A 16,292-nucleotide genomic window follows, 5' to 3' on the forward strand; every position below is an offset into this window, starting at 1 on the left:
GTACTTGGCCATGGCTTCTGACTCGGGTAATGATAATGGAAATACTCGACCCCGGGGTGGTGATGAGCCTGAAATTAGATCAATGGCACAATCGTGACTGCGGTGTGGTGGTAATGTGTTTTGCTTGATCACTCCAGACCCCAAAGGGCGTCCATCTATTGTGGCTACAGACAGAGAGTTCGTACATGGAATTAGAGAAATGTTATTCCTTTTGGCAAATTCTTCAGAGATAAAATTCCCAGCTGCTCTGGAGTCAAGTAGAGCAGTGGTAGCTACACGAACGTTGCTAGTCTTGATTACCAGCGGAACTGAGACACAGTAAAAAGATGCACTCACCGACTTAGGAGTACAAGAAGAGCGGCGTGACGGGCAAGTAATTCGTTGATGTCCCGGAGCGCCACAGTAGAGACAGAGTCTATTAGAAATGCGGCGGTGACGTTCCTCAGCCGTCAGATGATAGGAGTTGATCTGCATGGGTTCTGTAGTTTCTGCGGACCGTGTTGTTGTAACAGGGAAGAGGCGTTGAGCACTGACACGGCGAGAGCGTTGTAGGTTATCAATGGTGATGGTAAGCGAAATGAGATCACTCAGAGTTCTCCCCTCATCACGGCAAGCGAGTTCGGTTTGCAGTTCGTGATTAAGCCCCTTGCGGAACAATACTTTCAACGTGTCACTCACCCATGACGTTTGAGCAGCCAGTGTACGAAAGTTCATAGCGCATTCCGCTGCTGTTAATTCTCCCTGCGACAATTCAAGTAGACGCTCACCCGCTCCTTTCCCCTCTCGGGGGTGATCAAATACCTCACGAAATCGCACCAGAAAGTCAGTGAAAGTGGTGAACGCTGTTCCATCCTCGCGCCATACAGCCGTTATCCATTCCAAAGCTCTTCCCGTTAATAATGAGCAAACGAAGGCGATCTTACCAGCATCAGTGGTGTAAAGGGTGGGTTGCTGCTCGACGAACAGCGAGCATTGCAGTAGGAAGCCCTTACACCTGGTAGAGTCCCCGTCAAATTTCTCCGGGTAAGCCAGTCGTGGATTAACTTGCGCTGGCGTTCCTGCCGCGTGAGCAATGCCGGCCGCTGCCGGTGGTGGTGACGTCACGGCAGAGCTGTGGAGGTTTTGAACAGCCTGTACCAGTTCCTCAGTAATTGAAGTCAAACGATTCAATTGATGCTGGTTAGCAGCAATTTGACTTGCCTGAGCTGCCATTGTAGCACACAGATGATCGTAAGCCGCTGGATTCGGTTGTGGCGAAGTCTTCTGTAATGATTCATCACCAGACGGGGAATCCATCTTGCAAGCTTTATTGAACAACTCGTGGTCGTACAGGCAAGGATCAGAATCAGCAAACACTACAGTAGAGGTAATCCGAATCGTTCAAGAGACGGTAAACAGACAGAACTGGTAACAGGAAATCAAACACGGGAAATAACGCTTGGAAATGTCAGCCGGAGCAAAACAAGACTTCGCGTTAGGCTGATGGAGTGGTGCAGCTTATATAGCATATCCAATAAGCTGCACCTGTGTGATGATCAGAGTCCGAAGCACGGGATGATGGGTAATGTAGTGTGAATCAGTATACGTGAGTGTGAGAGTCAATATTCAGGAGATGGAGCCCTCTGCTGGCCAGTAGCGGGAATCACGAGGTTCGTCTCCGTGACAGAATGTTCGGGGGCTAAGTGACTTAAACAAACAAAAAGCTTTATTTTTGTTTTGTAAATCCATGAAGAGGGGTGTTTATTTTTTGCAAGAGACACACTCTTGTGTGAATGATGAAAAGTTGTGGCGTACCCAGTGGGGAAGCTCTATTTCTTTCTGTCATGACTCTAGTTCGTCAGGTGGGGTCGCTATTCTACTTGATTATGGATTTCAGGGAAAATTTATAGAAACGATTTCTTCAGGGATAGGAAGATGGATTATCTCAGTTGGTCTCTTGAATAACAATTTCTTTATAATGGCTTACTTATATCGGTTCAACAATTCTTCATACAATAAAACTCTTCTTGATAGTATAATCCTTAATGTAAATAATCAGAAACTTAAGTATCCCCCTGCCTTTACATTAATTGGTGGTGATTTCAATGAAGCACCAGACTTAGTTGCTGATAGATTTCCATTTAGATCTGTGTTCTTGAAAAGCATTAACCCCTTAATAGGAAAGTTATGTAGAAGTCTGAACCTGATCGATGCACATAGATATTTAAACCCCGATAGCCCCATGTTCATGTAACGGAGGCCAGCGAGTAATGCTGTGCAGGTAAACCTCACTCCCCAATCTCAAGAGACGCACTAGCGACAGATGCTAGTGGCTGTAGCCATTTAGCCTCCTTATTAGTGCGTCTGCTTCCCATCCTGGAGACCCGGGTTCGAGCCCCACTCCGTGCGAGTGTGAGGATCGGCGGAGAGGACCCGGGAGAGAGGGGTTACATTCACTTGGTTTAAATCTGATCTTTCTCAAAAATCTATCTCTATATATTAATAATTCACTATCTAATGACCCCTCCATGATCTCGTCTCATGTTTCTAATTTTTATCAAAATCTAAACACCTCTTCTTTCAATCTTGTTGCTTCATCTTTATTTTTCTATAAGGTTCTTTCTGTGATTCCTAAAATTAATGACCACAATAGAGAACTTTGTGAGGAACCCTTTACTATAGATAATCTTTATAACATAGTAAAAATACTGAATACTGATATTTGAAATGATAAAAAAGAAAGAAAGTGCTTTAAGATGTGAAATTTAAAACACCAATATCTAGACAATCATGAATTGTAACATTACTTCCTTTAATGTTTTTACTATACAGTTGATATGGAATCTGTTTAAACTTTTTTGTCTTCATTTTTGAAAAAAAAAATTACTACATGTTTATATGAAATGCTTATACAAAATAAATATGTACTTTAAAGTTATATTAAATTATATCTACATTTCTTGCTTTCATACTTGGTCATATGAAAAATTTGCTTTACTTTAGTAGTAGATTTCCGCCATTTACTGGAAAACATTTAAAATTACAATTTTAAACAATTTTAAGTCACTTAATTACACTAATATACAATCAGACATCCCAATTTCTGTTTTGGTAAAGTCATTAAGTGTCATGTCATTTAGATGAAGGGAACACTTTTTATTTTGTTTTATTTGGGGTCCTGAAATACCCTGAACACTGCACAGGTTAAGATGACCATTGCTACATAAAATAAAAATTGATTTACATAAAAGTAAATTCGAAAATCAGTATCATGGCAACTGGCTCATTATACATAACGTTACCTTGATAATCGAAAGTAAATTGTTCCAAAAATAATTTGTGGCTTTGTCCAATTTGGATCTCTTCACATCTCCCTGAAAATTGAATGAGTTTTGACAGATAATTTAAGGATTGGGAGAAAACAAGCTGTTCGCAATCCATTATTGCGATCGTAGCACTGGCGCGACCGGAAGTACCGCTACCATACTTCCGATCCCGGTCGCCATCTTGCTCCCGCCCATATTCGCAGCGGCGTCCGAAATATTTTTGCACGTTTAAAGTCTAGTCTAGTGTTACCGCCCCTTTATCTGGTGACGCGTTTCACCTGCGGCGAGACGGCGGCTGCGCGCGAGGTATCGGGGGTACGAGCTCCTCTTGAACACTCCCGCGGAGATTTATTGATTTATCTGAAGCAGAAGTGTGTTTATCATTATAAGTATGTGTACACTTCAGACCGCTGTAAATGTGATGATATGTGTTTATGATGTACATGAATGGATTCAGACGGATCAATATCAGTTTGTCTTTACTGTTGCTCGGCAACAGCTGCTGTCACTGTTGCTAGGAGACCAGATCTCAACACTCTTCTATCATATTCTTATCAAAGACTGTTTAAACACATCAGATATATGAGGATATATACCAGGATGTGTTCTGTGACAGGGTTAGGTTTAGTGAAGGTTATTATATTAAAGATCATGTGTTTGTGTCTGATTTATGAATTGATTGATGATTCCTGATTCTGATGTGTTTTATCTCCATCAGATTCCCTTCGGCTCACTCTGGATCTGAACACAGTGAATGAACATCTCCGTCTGTCTGAGAACAACAGAGTGATTACATACACTGGCAGATATCAGTCGTATCCTGATCATCCAGACAGATTTGATGTGTATCAGGTGTTGTGTAGAGAGAGTGTGTGTGGACGCTGTTACTGGGAGATTGAGTGGAGAGGATATGTGCGTATATCAGTGTCATATAAGAGCATCAGCAGGAAGGGATGGGGTGATGAGTGTAGGTTTGGATCTAATGATCAGTCCTGGAGTTTGGACTGCTCTCCCTTCAGATTCTCATTCATACACAATAACACAGAGACTGATCTCTCTGTGGAGCCCATCAGCGGGAAATACATTAGAATAGGAGTGTTTGTGGATCCCAGAGCAGGAACTCTGTCCTTCTACAGCGTCTCTGACACAATGAACCTCATCCACACAGTCCAGACCACATTCACTCAGCCGATCTATCCTGGGATTTATGTTGGTTCTGGATCATCAGTGAAACTGTGTTGATGAATCAGAAGAGACTGATGAGAGATTCTACCCATAATGCTTTGAGCTGCATGATTAATAAGTTACTGCTGTCATAGAGTCTCTTGATCACATTAATATGAACATGAACCAGAATAAATGTGTAATGAATCGTCATCTAGACGTGAATCAGTGTGTGATCTGTTTCTCTGCTCTTCTCAAGCTCTGTTTGTGTCTTGTATAATTATCACTATCATAATCAGTCTTATATCTCATCATTCATCTGATTTCTGTGTTTTTTGCAATAAAACACAATATCAAATCATCAGCTTCAGTTTCTGACATTATCAGATATAACAGCATTAAATCAAATATATTTATTATAAGCACAGTAAAGATATATTCAGTTATTATGGGATCTGTGTGTGAAAGAAGCTTCTTCTGACAAATGAGATGTTTTAATAACCGTATATTCACTTAACAGAAATCAATTATATAAACTAAAACATGTCCAAATCTGTTCAAACATGAGCAGGCTTTGATTTAAACAATTATCACCATAAAAATATGTCAACATTGGGCTCCTTTTTATTAATTATTAATGAAATTATAATAAATAATTAGAGAAATGTGTTACAAATACAATAATCTAATTGTACTGTCAAATAAAATGTATTTAATAATCTAAAATAATAATAATAAAGACCAAATATAAGAATAAGAAGTGCAGTGACCAGACTCAGCTAAACACAGCAGACTCTCCACTGCACAACATATAAATATTATTCACACAATATTGACTGTATTTGGATTTATTCTACACTTTGGATAAAAGCATCTGCTAAATGTCAAAATGTAAATGTATTCTTTTATTTTAAAGATCAATAAAAAAAAATGCATGATGATACTGCACTGTAAAAAATGAATACAAGTATTTAATAATAATAATAATTAGATTTTATATATATATTTATATGTATTTCCAAAAAACATTTTTTTATTTCTTTAAATTATATAAATTAAACACATCCATGCATTTTTTTGGATTTCAATAATGCTATTGCACTTAAAAAAATAAACATTCAGTACTTTATTATTATTATATATTCCTAAAAATATAAATTGTTTTTATTATTTAAAAAATCCATAATGATTTTATGATTGCACTTATGCTACCGTACTGTAAAAAAAAGAGAATATTTTATAATAATAATAATAATAATAATAATAATAATAATAGGTCCATACATTTTTTTTGGATTGCAACAATGCTACTGCACTGTAAAAAAGAGAGTATTCAATAATAATAATAATAATTCATTTATATATATATATATATATATATATATATATATATATATATATATATATATCTCAATTAAACACATCTTAGGATTGCAATAATGCTACTGCACTGTAAAAATATAAACAGTCAGTATTATTAAGTTGGCTTGAGAAAGCCAACTTACTGAAATCCTGTTTAAACTTATTATTATTATTTTTCTGTCGGGAAAATTTTTGGACACTAACTCCTCCTAGTCCGTTCAAGCTACATACTCGAGTCAGACCTTCATACTGTTCTTACTTGGTGTGCTATATCTTTTCAGACTGATTTGAGTTACGGTTTTCTTAAATTAATATTAAAAAGTCATAAAAATCCCATAGACTTTCATTGACAGGATGTTCAGATGACCCAAGCTCCAAATCCCATTAGACTCAATCAAGCTTTGATGCTAATCAATTTAAACTCATTCAAACTCATCTAATCTATCTATCTATCTATCTATCTATCTATCTATCTATCTATCTATCTATCTATCTATCTATCTATCCTAATAATATGCTAATCATGCTAAAATCATGCTAGCAACATGCTAGTCGCATGTTAGTCATGCTAGAAACATGCTAGCAACATGCTAATCATACTAAAATCATGCTAGCAACATGCTAGAAACATGCTAGAAACATGCTAGCAACATGCTAATCATACTAAAATCATGCTAGCAACAAGCTAGTCGCATTCTAGTCATGCTAGAAACATGCTAACAACATGTTAATCATGCTAAAATCATGCTAACAACATGCTAATAAAACTAGAAACTTGCTAGTCGCATGCTAGTCATGCTAGAAACAAGCTAGCAACATGCTAGTCGCATGCTAGTTATGTAAGAAAAATGTTAACCACATGCTAGTCGCATGCTAGTCATGCTAGAAACATGTTAACCACATGCTAGTCGCATGCTAGTCATGCTAGAAACATGTTAACCACATGCTAGTCGCATGCTAGTCATGCTAGAAACATGCTAGTAACATGCTAATCATGCTAGAAACATGCTAGTAACATGCTAATCATGCTAGCAACATGCTACTCATGCTGAAATCATGCTAGCAACATGTGAGTCGCATGCTAATCATGCTAGCAACACGCTAATCATGCTAGAAACATGTTAACAACATGTTAATCATGCTAGAAACATGTTAGCAAACGTGCTAGTCAAATGCTAATCATGCTAAAAATATACTAGCAACATGTTAGTCATGATAACAATATGTTAGCAACATGATATTAAAATGCTAATCATGCTAGAAACATACTAGCAACATGCTAGTCATGCTAGAAACATGCTAATCATGCTAGAAACATGCTAACAACATGTTAATCATGCTAGAAACATGCTAGCAACATGCTAGTCGCATGCTAGTAATGCTATAAACATGCTAACAACATGCTAGTCGCATGCTAGTCATGCTATAAACATGCTAACAACATGCTAGTCGCATGCTAGTCATGCTAGAAACATGCTAGCAACATGCTAGTCGCATGCTAGAAACATGCTAGCAACATGCTAGTTGCATGCTAATCATACTAGAAACATGCTAGAAACATGCTAACCATGCTAGAAACATGCTAACCATGCTAGAAACATGCTAGGGACATGATAATCATGATAAAATCATGCTAGCAACATGCTAATCATGTTAAAATCATGCTAGCCACATGCTAATCATGTTAGCAACATGTTAGTCACATGCAAGTCATGCTAGAAACATGCTAATCATGCTAGAAACATGCTAGCGACATGCTAATCATGCTAGAGACATGCTAGCGACATGCTAGCAACATGCTAATCATGCTAAAATCATAATAGCAGCATGCTAGTCGCATGGTAATCATGCTAGAAGCATCCTAGCAAAATGCTAATCATGTTAGCAACATGCTAGTCGCATGCAAGTCATGCTAGAAACATGCTAATCATGCTAGAAAAATGCTAGCGACATGCTAGTCGCATGCTAATCATGCTAACAACATGCTAGAAAACATGCTACTCGCATGCTAATCATGCTAGAAAAATGCTAGAAACATGCTAATCATGCTAGAAAAATGTTAGCAACGTGCTAGTCAAATGTTAATCATGCTAGAAATATACTTGCAACATGTTAGTCATGATAACAAAATGCTAGCAACATGCTATTAACCTGCTAATCATGCTAGAAACATGCTAGCAACATGCTAGTGGCATGTTAGTCATGCTAGAAAAACATGCTAGTAATGGTAACAACATGCTAGTGACTTGCTAGAAACATGGTACCGACATACTAGTCATGCTAACAACATGCTATTCGCATGCTAATCATGCTAGAAACCTGCTAGAAAAACATGCTAGCAATGGTAACAACATGCTAGTGACTTGCTAATCATGCTAGAAACATGCTAGAAACATGGTACCGACATACTAGTAATGCTAACAACATGCTATTCGCATGCTAATCATGCTATAAACATGCTAGCAGCATGCTAGTCATGTTAACAACATGCTAGTAACTTGCTTATCATGCTAGAAACATGTTAGTCGCATGCATTCTTTCTGTCAAACTAATCTATCTATCATTCATTCTTTTGAACTAATCTATATCATTCTTTCTAACTAATCTATCATTCTTTCTAACTAATATATCTTTCTTTCTTTCAACTAATCTATCAATCTAACTTTAAACTATAAACTTCTAACTTCTTTAAACTTCTTCAAACTTTCTGGTCAGGCTTTCTCAAGCCAACTTAAAGTTTGTCTCAAAAAAATGCTAGCAACATGCTAATCATGGTAAAATAATGCTAGCAAAATGCTAATCATGCTAGAAAAATGCTAGTCGCATGCTAATCATGCTAGAAACATGCTAGCGACATGCTAGAAACATGCTAGTCGCTTGATAATCATGCTAGAAACATGCTAACAACCTGCTAAAATCATGCTAATCATGTTAACATCATGCTAGTCGCATACTAATCATGTTAGCAACATGCTAGTCACATGCCAATCATGCTAGCAACATGGTAGCAACATGCTAATCATGCTAGAAACATGCTAGCAACATGGTAATAATGTTAGAAACATGTTAACGATATGCTAACAACATGCTAATCAAGCTAGGAACATGCTGGCAACATGCTAATAATGCTAGAAACATGCTAGCTACATGCTAGTCGCATGATAATCATGCTAGAAACATGCTAGCAACATGCTATTCATGTTAGAAAAATGCGAACAACATGCTAGCAACATGCTAATCATGCTAGAAACATGCTAGCAACATGCTAATCATGCTAGAGGTAGGGTTAGAGTTAGGGTTAGAAGGGTTAGGGTTAGAGTTAGGGTTAGGTATATAGATAAAAACGAGTTTCACCCTCATTAATTCCACCCTCATTAGCATATGCAATCTGATTGGCCAAAGCTTACCTGTCCGTATCTTTTGAAGCATAGGTCGGATGTGCACATAACTGGTATCGTTGGATTCAGAAAGCGGCCTTCTTTGAGGTAGTGTGGATCTACGGAAGAAAGGATGTCGCTTTCAAATCCAATGTGACCGTACATCAGTCTAAAGCGTGACAAAAAGGAAGTCAATCATCGGTAAAAGCGAGAAATACATCCAAATGAAATAACCTGTGAAATCATTTGTCTTTTTAGCAAGAAGGTATCACTAGCCTAAATAAAAAGTTTTCCAGCCGGTTCGTGTGTGTCTGTGTGTTTCGAGTGCATGTGTGTGAGTGTGCACACGTGTGTGAGTGTGCACAGGAGCGTATGTGTGTGTTTGTGAAAGAGAGAGAGAGTGCATCATTAAAATTAGACTCGAAAGATGTCTTTGAATGAAGTCATCCGCTCAAGAGCTCCGCCCGGAGTGTCAGATTCTGCTAAAATATTGGAATCCTAATCAGTTTTTTTACACACAGCTATTCACAGTTTTATCCAGGAAAGGGCGACTGAGAAGCCAAGGGTTATATCCCGGATAATATGATATTAGTTTTATGATATTTCTGTACAGAATTTGATGAAGTGTCGGGTTAATAAAGGTTTACAGAGCCTAGGGACTAGCATGTTTAAAAATGGTGGGGCCAGGGGTCAGGGGTCAGTGGGTTAAGTTTAGCGGGGCTAAGGATAGCGGTTTTGAGGTTAAGGTTTAGGGGCTAGTTTTGGGTTGATTGCAGCTAGGTATATAGATAAAAACGAGTTTCACCCTCATTGATTCCACCCTCATTAGCATATGCGATCTGATTGGCCAAAGCTTACCTGTCCGTATCTTTTGAAGCGTAGGTCGGATGTGCACATAACTGGTATCGTTGGATTCAGAAAGCGGCCTTCTTTCAGGTAGCGTGGATCTACGGAAGAAAGGATGTCGCTTTCAAATCCAATGTGACCGTACATCAGTCTAAAGCGTGACAAAAAGGAAGTCAATCATCGGTAAAAGCGAGAAATACATCCAAATGAAATAACCTGTGAAATCATTTGTCTTTTTAGCAAGAAGGTATCACTAGCCTAAATTAAAAGTTTTCCAGCCGGTTCGTGTGTGTCTGTGTGTTTCGAGTGCATGTGTGTGAGTGTGCACACGTGTGTGAGTGTGCACAGGAGCGTATGTGTGTGTTTGTGAAAGAGAGAGAGAGTGCATCATTAAAATTAGACTCGAAAGATGTCTTTGAATGAAGTCATCCGCTCAAGAGCTCCGCTCCTGAATGTCAGATTCTGCTAAAATATTGGAATCCTAATCAGTTTTTTTACACACAGCTATTCACAGTTTTATCCAGGAGAGGGCGACTGAGAAGCCAAGGGTTATATCCCGGATAATATGATATTAGTTTTATGATATTTCTGTACAGAATTTGATGAAGTGTCGGGTTAATAAAGGTTTACAGAGCCTAGGGACTAGCATGTTTAAAAATGGTGGGGCCAGGGGTCAGGGGTCAGTGGGTTAAGTTTAGCGGGGCTAAAGATAGCGGTTTTGAGGTTAAGGTTTAGGGGCTAGTTTTGGGTTGATTGCAGCTAGGTATATAGATTAAAACGAGTTTCACCCTCATTGATTCCACCCTCATTAGCATATGCGATCTGATTGGCCAAAGCTTACCTGTCCGTATCTTTTGAAGCGTAGGTCGGATGTGCACATAACTGGTATCGTTGGATTCAGAAAGCGGCCTTCTTTCAGGTAGCGTGGATCTACGGAAGAAAGGATGTCGCTTTCAAATCCAATGTGACCGTACATCAGTCTAAAGCGTGACAAAAAGGAAGTCAATCATCGGTAAAAGCGAGAAATACATCCAAATGAAATAACCCATAAAATCATTCGTGTTTTTAGCAAGAAGGTATCACTAGCCTGAATAAAAAGAGTTTTCCAGCCAGTTCGTGTGCGTCTGTGTGTTTCGAGTGCATGTGTGTGAGTGTGCACAAGTGTGTGTGAGTGTGCATATATCCCGGAGAATATGATATTAATTTCATGGGCGCAGGTTTGGTCTCAGGTTTGGTCTCAGCTTTGGTATAATAATTTTTATATAATAATTATAACTCCATTATGGCTACTTTCCACATTTTACAGCATTTTCTTGATTTCATCCTTTAATCTAAACTTTCCAAACAGATGCCTACGTCTGTCATTTACAGATACAAATTGTTGGCCTACATCGTTAAGGTCCACTTTGTCAAGGGCCTATTGATGTACATGACATACAGTTAAATTATTAAGGCGCTGCTGAGACACAGTAGATCGTAACCAGGTTTTCAGTCTCGTCAGTGCACTAAAGCTTCGTTCAGCTTCAGCTGAGGGCACAGGGACGACCAACAACAACCTAACAAGCTTCTCAACCTCATCAAATAAACCTCTCACCTCACTTGGCATTGCTTTCAGAATGCATGCAGCTTCATCACTTGATGTGATTGTTTCTTTCGAAGCATACATCGGTAGCTGAACCTTCAAAATATCCATGTTTATTTCTGGATACTGTACAATCACATCATCCATCTGCCCAGTGAGGAGAACATTCTCGATCTGTTTCAGTTTCTGTAAGTCTGGTTGGTTAAACCGTTCCTTGAACTGAATGCCCAAACTGTCCAACACCTTGAAAAATTCTATTCTATAGTATTCCTCTGGTGTTTTTGGGTTATGCTGACTTGCCCCGCCAGAGTTACCAGGGCTACCTCCTGTCCTCGCCTTTATCCAGGTTAAAATTAAAAAACGCCCTCCTACGAGGGTTAAGGTGTGGGTGAGTTCAGGACCAATCCCTGCCCTTCAATCTAGGGTTAGAGTGTGGGTTAGTTCAAAACCACCAGGGTTCAAACCAGAGTGCTGATCAGCTCAGGGCTATTTCCTGCCCATCATCCTATGAGGGTTAAGGTTAGGGTGGAGGTAGGTTCAGGGCTATTCCTGCCCACCATCCCATGAGGGTTAAGGTTAGGTTAGGTTAGAGTTAGGAACGAATGAGATCCAGAAGCTGAAACATAGTTCAACATCGGTAAATGCACTGTCCTTCTTATACTCCTGATGGCCACCTGTTTTCACCGTTCGAGCAGAGCCCCACAGCCCAGGCCCACAACACCCCCCCCCCCCCTCCCCAATAAAATGAGACTTCAAATTAATATGCTATTATAATCATTATTTATATTATAAAAAATAATTTTGTAGGTTTCAACCATTAGTGGTAGAATGGGTAGGTTTTAGGTGTAGTGTGGTTCTGCTGGTTAGGTTTAGGTGCGGTGTGGTTCTCCTGGTTAGGTTTAGGTGCGGTGTGGTTCTCCTGGTTAGGTTTAGGTGCGGTGTGGTTGTCCTGGTTAGGTTTAGGTGTGGTGTGGTTTTCCTGGTTAGGTTTGGAAAAAGGAGAGTTTTCCCAGGATAGGACCCTGAGGGTCCCACTCTGGGTTGTGCACGGTCCATCCCTCCACTGGTCACCCCCAAATCACATACAGACCAAGAGAGGTCACAGCAGGCCAACTGTTAAGGGCTGTTCATAGGGCTATTGAGGCCAGGGCTATTCAGTTTAGGTCTGGTTAAGTTTAGGTTTGTGCAGGATGGGTCTGTAAAATCCAGGTATGAATCCTGGGGTGTCTGGAAGGTTTTATGTTTTGGATATGGTGGGTTAGCAGAAATTACAACAGCTCCCCCCAATGGGGCGCACGTCCCTCAAAGGTTTGGAATAGGGAGCTGAGGAAAAAGGCACTGGCCGACGCTCGTTAGCTTATACTGGCTCCCCGTCCGAGGGAACTTTGTGGGCCCCCCAATAATTCAGAACCTGAGTTCCCACCCCCAACTGGGTGCATAAGTTTCCTGAGAAAAAGCCTAAACTGACCCTAGCCCGCGTCCTCCACAGACCTCCTGGTTCATCCACCCCTGTCCAACACTGCCCCCGATGCTCTCCCCATCTTCAGCCCACTCAGATCCCATCTTGCAGACCAGACGATGGCTCGAGCCCATGGGACCCATCCGGCTTCACTCCGGGGCGCGGTGCGGGGGACGCCGGCCCCGACGGGTGCCCTGCTTGGCCCGGCGGCCTCAACCCCTGCCGGGACCGTGGGCTCAAAGTCCCCCCCTCCGGGGGGGGCGCCCGTCCGGGGTCAAGACCCCCTTTTCATTCCCATACCCCTTGTCTGCGGCTAAAGGCCTCCATACCTCTAACAAAAAAAGAGTACAACTCTTAGCGGTGGATCACTCGGCTCGTGCGTCGATGAAGAACGCAGCTAGCTGCGAGAACTAATGTGAATTGCAGGACACATTGATCATCGACACTTCGAACGCACTTTGCGGCCCCGGGTTCCTCCCGGGGCCACGCCTGTCTGAGGGTCGCTCTCTCATCGATCGGGGCCTCTGGGTCCCGCGGCTGGAGCTTCGTAGGGGTCGCCCCCTCCGTCCTCCTAAGTGCAGACCGCCCCGGGTGTCGCGTCCCGTCCGGCCTCCCCGGGCCCTTCCTCCCCCCTCCCCCTCCGGGGGGAGGGCGGCGCCTCATCCGCGCGAGGACCGGAGGTCCTCCTCTCCGCGGCTGCCGGTGGGTCTGAACCCCCTCCGCTGCCCGCGCGATGGGGCCCTCCAACTCTCGCCGCGGGCGGACGTCGTCGTGGGGGTCGGGTGCCGGGGGACCGGGCGGCGCGACGCGCCCCCGGCCGGCGAACCCTTACGCTTCAGGCCAGCCTCCCCCCACCCAGGGGGAGCGGCCGCCACTACCCCATCCGGTTACGACCTCAGATCAGGCGAGACGACCCGCTGAATTTAAGCATATTACTAAGCAGAGGGCCACGGGGCGCGGGAAATGTGGCGTACAGAGGACCGCTCTCTCGGTGCGGGCGTGGGGGGCCCAAGTCCTTCTGATGGAGGCTTAGCCCGTGGACGGTGTGAGGCCGGTAGCGGCCCCTGCCCCGCCGGGGTGCGGTTCCTCTCGGAGTCGGGTTGCTTGGGAATGCAGCCCAAAGTGGGTGGGGTCCGCATGGTCTGCCCGGAGGATTCAACCCGGCGGGTCTGGTCGGCCCGGTCGGGCGCGCGGATCCCCTTGAGTGGGGACCGCCGTCCGGCCGCTGGCTCGGCCGCCGTCGGGCGCACTTCTTCCGAGGTGGTGCGCCGCGACCGGCTCCGGTTTGGCCAGGAAGGGTCGGGGGGCGAAGGTGGCTTGCGGCCTCCGGGTCGCGAGCTTTACAGAGCCCCCACGCCCCGACTTTGCCGCTTACCCCCGGGGCCGTGGGCAGTGTCCTCGCGCCTTCTCTCCCCCCCACGGGGGAGGGACGGGGCCCCTCGTCCCCGGCGCGTGCGTCGACCGGGGCGGACTGTCCTCAGTCCGTCTCCGACCGCGCCGCGCCGCCAGGGCGGGGATCAGCCCTCGTAAAGGGTGCTCGAGGTCCGCGGCGAGGTCGGCCACCCACCCGACCCGTCTTGAAACACGGACCAAGGAGTCTAACGCACGCGCGAGTCAAAGGGTGTCTCCGAGCCCCCACGGCGCAATGAAGGTGAAGGCCGGCACTCGCCGGCCCAGGTGGGATCCCCCCGCCCCGGCGGGGGGCGCACCACCGGCCCGTCTCGCCCGCACCGCCGGGCAGGTGGAGCTAGAGCGCGTGCGATGGTACCCGAAAGATGGTGAACTATGCCTGGGCAGGGTGAAGCCAGGGGAAACCCTGGTGGAGGCCCGCAGTGGTCCTGACGTGCAAATCGGTCGTCCGACCTGGGTATAGGGGCAAAAGACTAATCGAACCATCTAGTAGCTGGTTCCCTCCGAAGTTTCCCTCAGGATAGCTGGCGCTCGCTCGAACAAGCAGTTTTATCCGGTAAAGCGAAACCGGTGTGGCCTTTCTTAGCCCCTGCGCCAATCTCATGGTTTTGGCCTGGCGCCGTTCGGCGTATGCGATTCCATGCTGTAGGGGGGGCATCCCACCCGTCGTTCCGACGTACGGGGGTGGGTCGGGGCGGTGGGGTCAGCACGAGCGCCCACTCGTGTGGCGGTGTTCCCCTGAAGGTGTGGTTAAAAGCTATCTGCGTTGGGCGGTGCTCCAGGGGGGGACTGGCAGGCGAGTGCGACTAGGCAACGTATCTCCCCGTGCTTGGCGGCGTCTGATAGGGGGCCACGGGGTCTATCATCGACCCGAGTCTGAAGTCCCTGGGTCTCTGCCTCGGCGAGATACGGCCGTTCAAAGTTTCTGTCTCGGTGGGCGCTATCTCCGGCCCCCTGGGGTGCACCGGCTCTGGGGTGGCGGCGTCTGATAGAGGGCCTCGGGCTCTATCATCGCCCCGAGTTTGAAGTCCCTGGGCCTCCATCAACGACCCGAGTTTCAAGACCCTAGGCCTCGGCGTTTTGGCGCGGGCCCCGGTCGAACTTCCAACCCCCCCCTCGCCGGCGGCCTTGCCCAGGACGGTGCGCCATTCCCGGGTAGAGTTCCGATTTCGGCCGCGGCGCGGTTTCTCGCCGATATCTCCGCGGTGCGGGGGTCCCCGGGGCTGAAACTCGGGGGACAGGTAGAGGGCCTCGGAGCATACCGGACGCCCGAGTACCGGGGCGGTCCGGTGCCTGAGTTACGAGGGCACAAATCCTGAAGTTTGGGGGGCCGTATCTCGGCCTCCCCGGGGGTTGGGGACCTGGGGCCGGCGGCGTCCGGTAGGGGGCCTCGGGCTCTATCAGCGACCCGAGTTTGAAGTCCCTGGGGCTCGGAAAAATGACTAAGTCGAAAATGCGTCATTTTGTGGACTTAGGCTCTGGCGAAAACCATTTTGGATCCAGGGGGCTGTCTGGAGGGTTCCCCGGCCCACATACCCTCGCCGTGGCCGGGGTGACGCGATTCGTCTGAGGGCCCCCCCGACCGGGAACGCAAACTGATACATAAGGGGGCTTTGTGGACCGCAGCCTGGCCCATGCACCATCGCCGTGGCCGGGGGGCAGTCGAAAGACGACCGCCCTTACTGGGGAGAACCGTTCGCGGGGTGACCAGTGGTCGCCCGTGAGCTCTGACGACTGAGTCGGAAACGCGGGCTTTGGCCAAACATCCACCCTCCCCGAGGCTCCGG

The 16,292-nt window shown here is 44.9% G+C and overlaps 1 non-coding gene across 1 annotated transcript; it reads left to right on the plus strand.

The window, feature by feature from the left end:
• The first annotated feature begins 13,444 nt into the window (after positions 1-13,444).
• On the plus strand, positions 13,445-13,598 carry LOC127943743 (5.8S ribosomal RNA). Its single transcript, XR_008149893.1, has one exon. It is a non-coding gene; the product is annotated as a 5.8S ribosomal RNA (ribosomal RNA).
• The last annotated feature ends 2,694 nt before the right edge of the window (positions 13,599-16,292 follow it).

This window comes from Carassius gibelio, chromosome A22 (assembly GCF_023724105.1).
Source record: "Carassius gibelio isolate Cgi1373 ecotype wild population from Czech Republic chromosome A22, carGib1.2-hapl.c, whole genome shotgun sequence".
In the NCBI taxonomy this organism is placed as follows: domain Eukaryota; kingdom Metazoa; phylum Chordata; class Actinopteri; order Cypriniformes; family Cyprinidae; genus Carassius; species Carassius gibelio.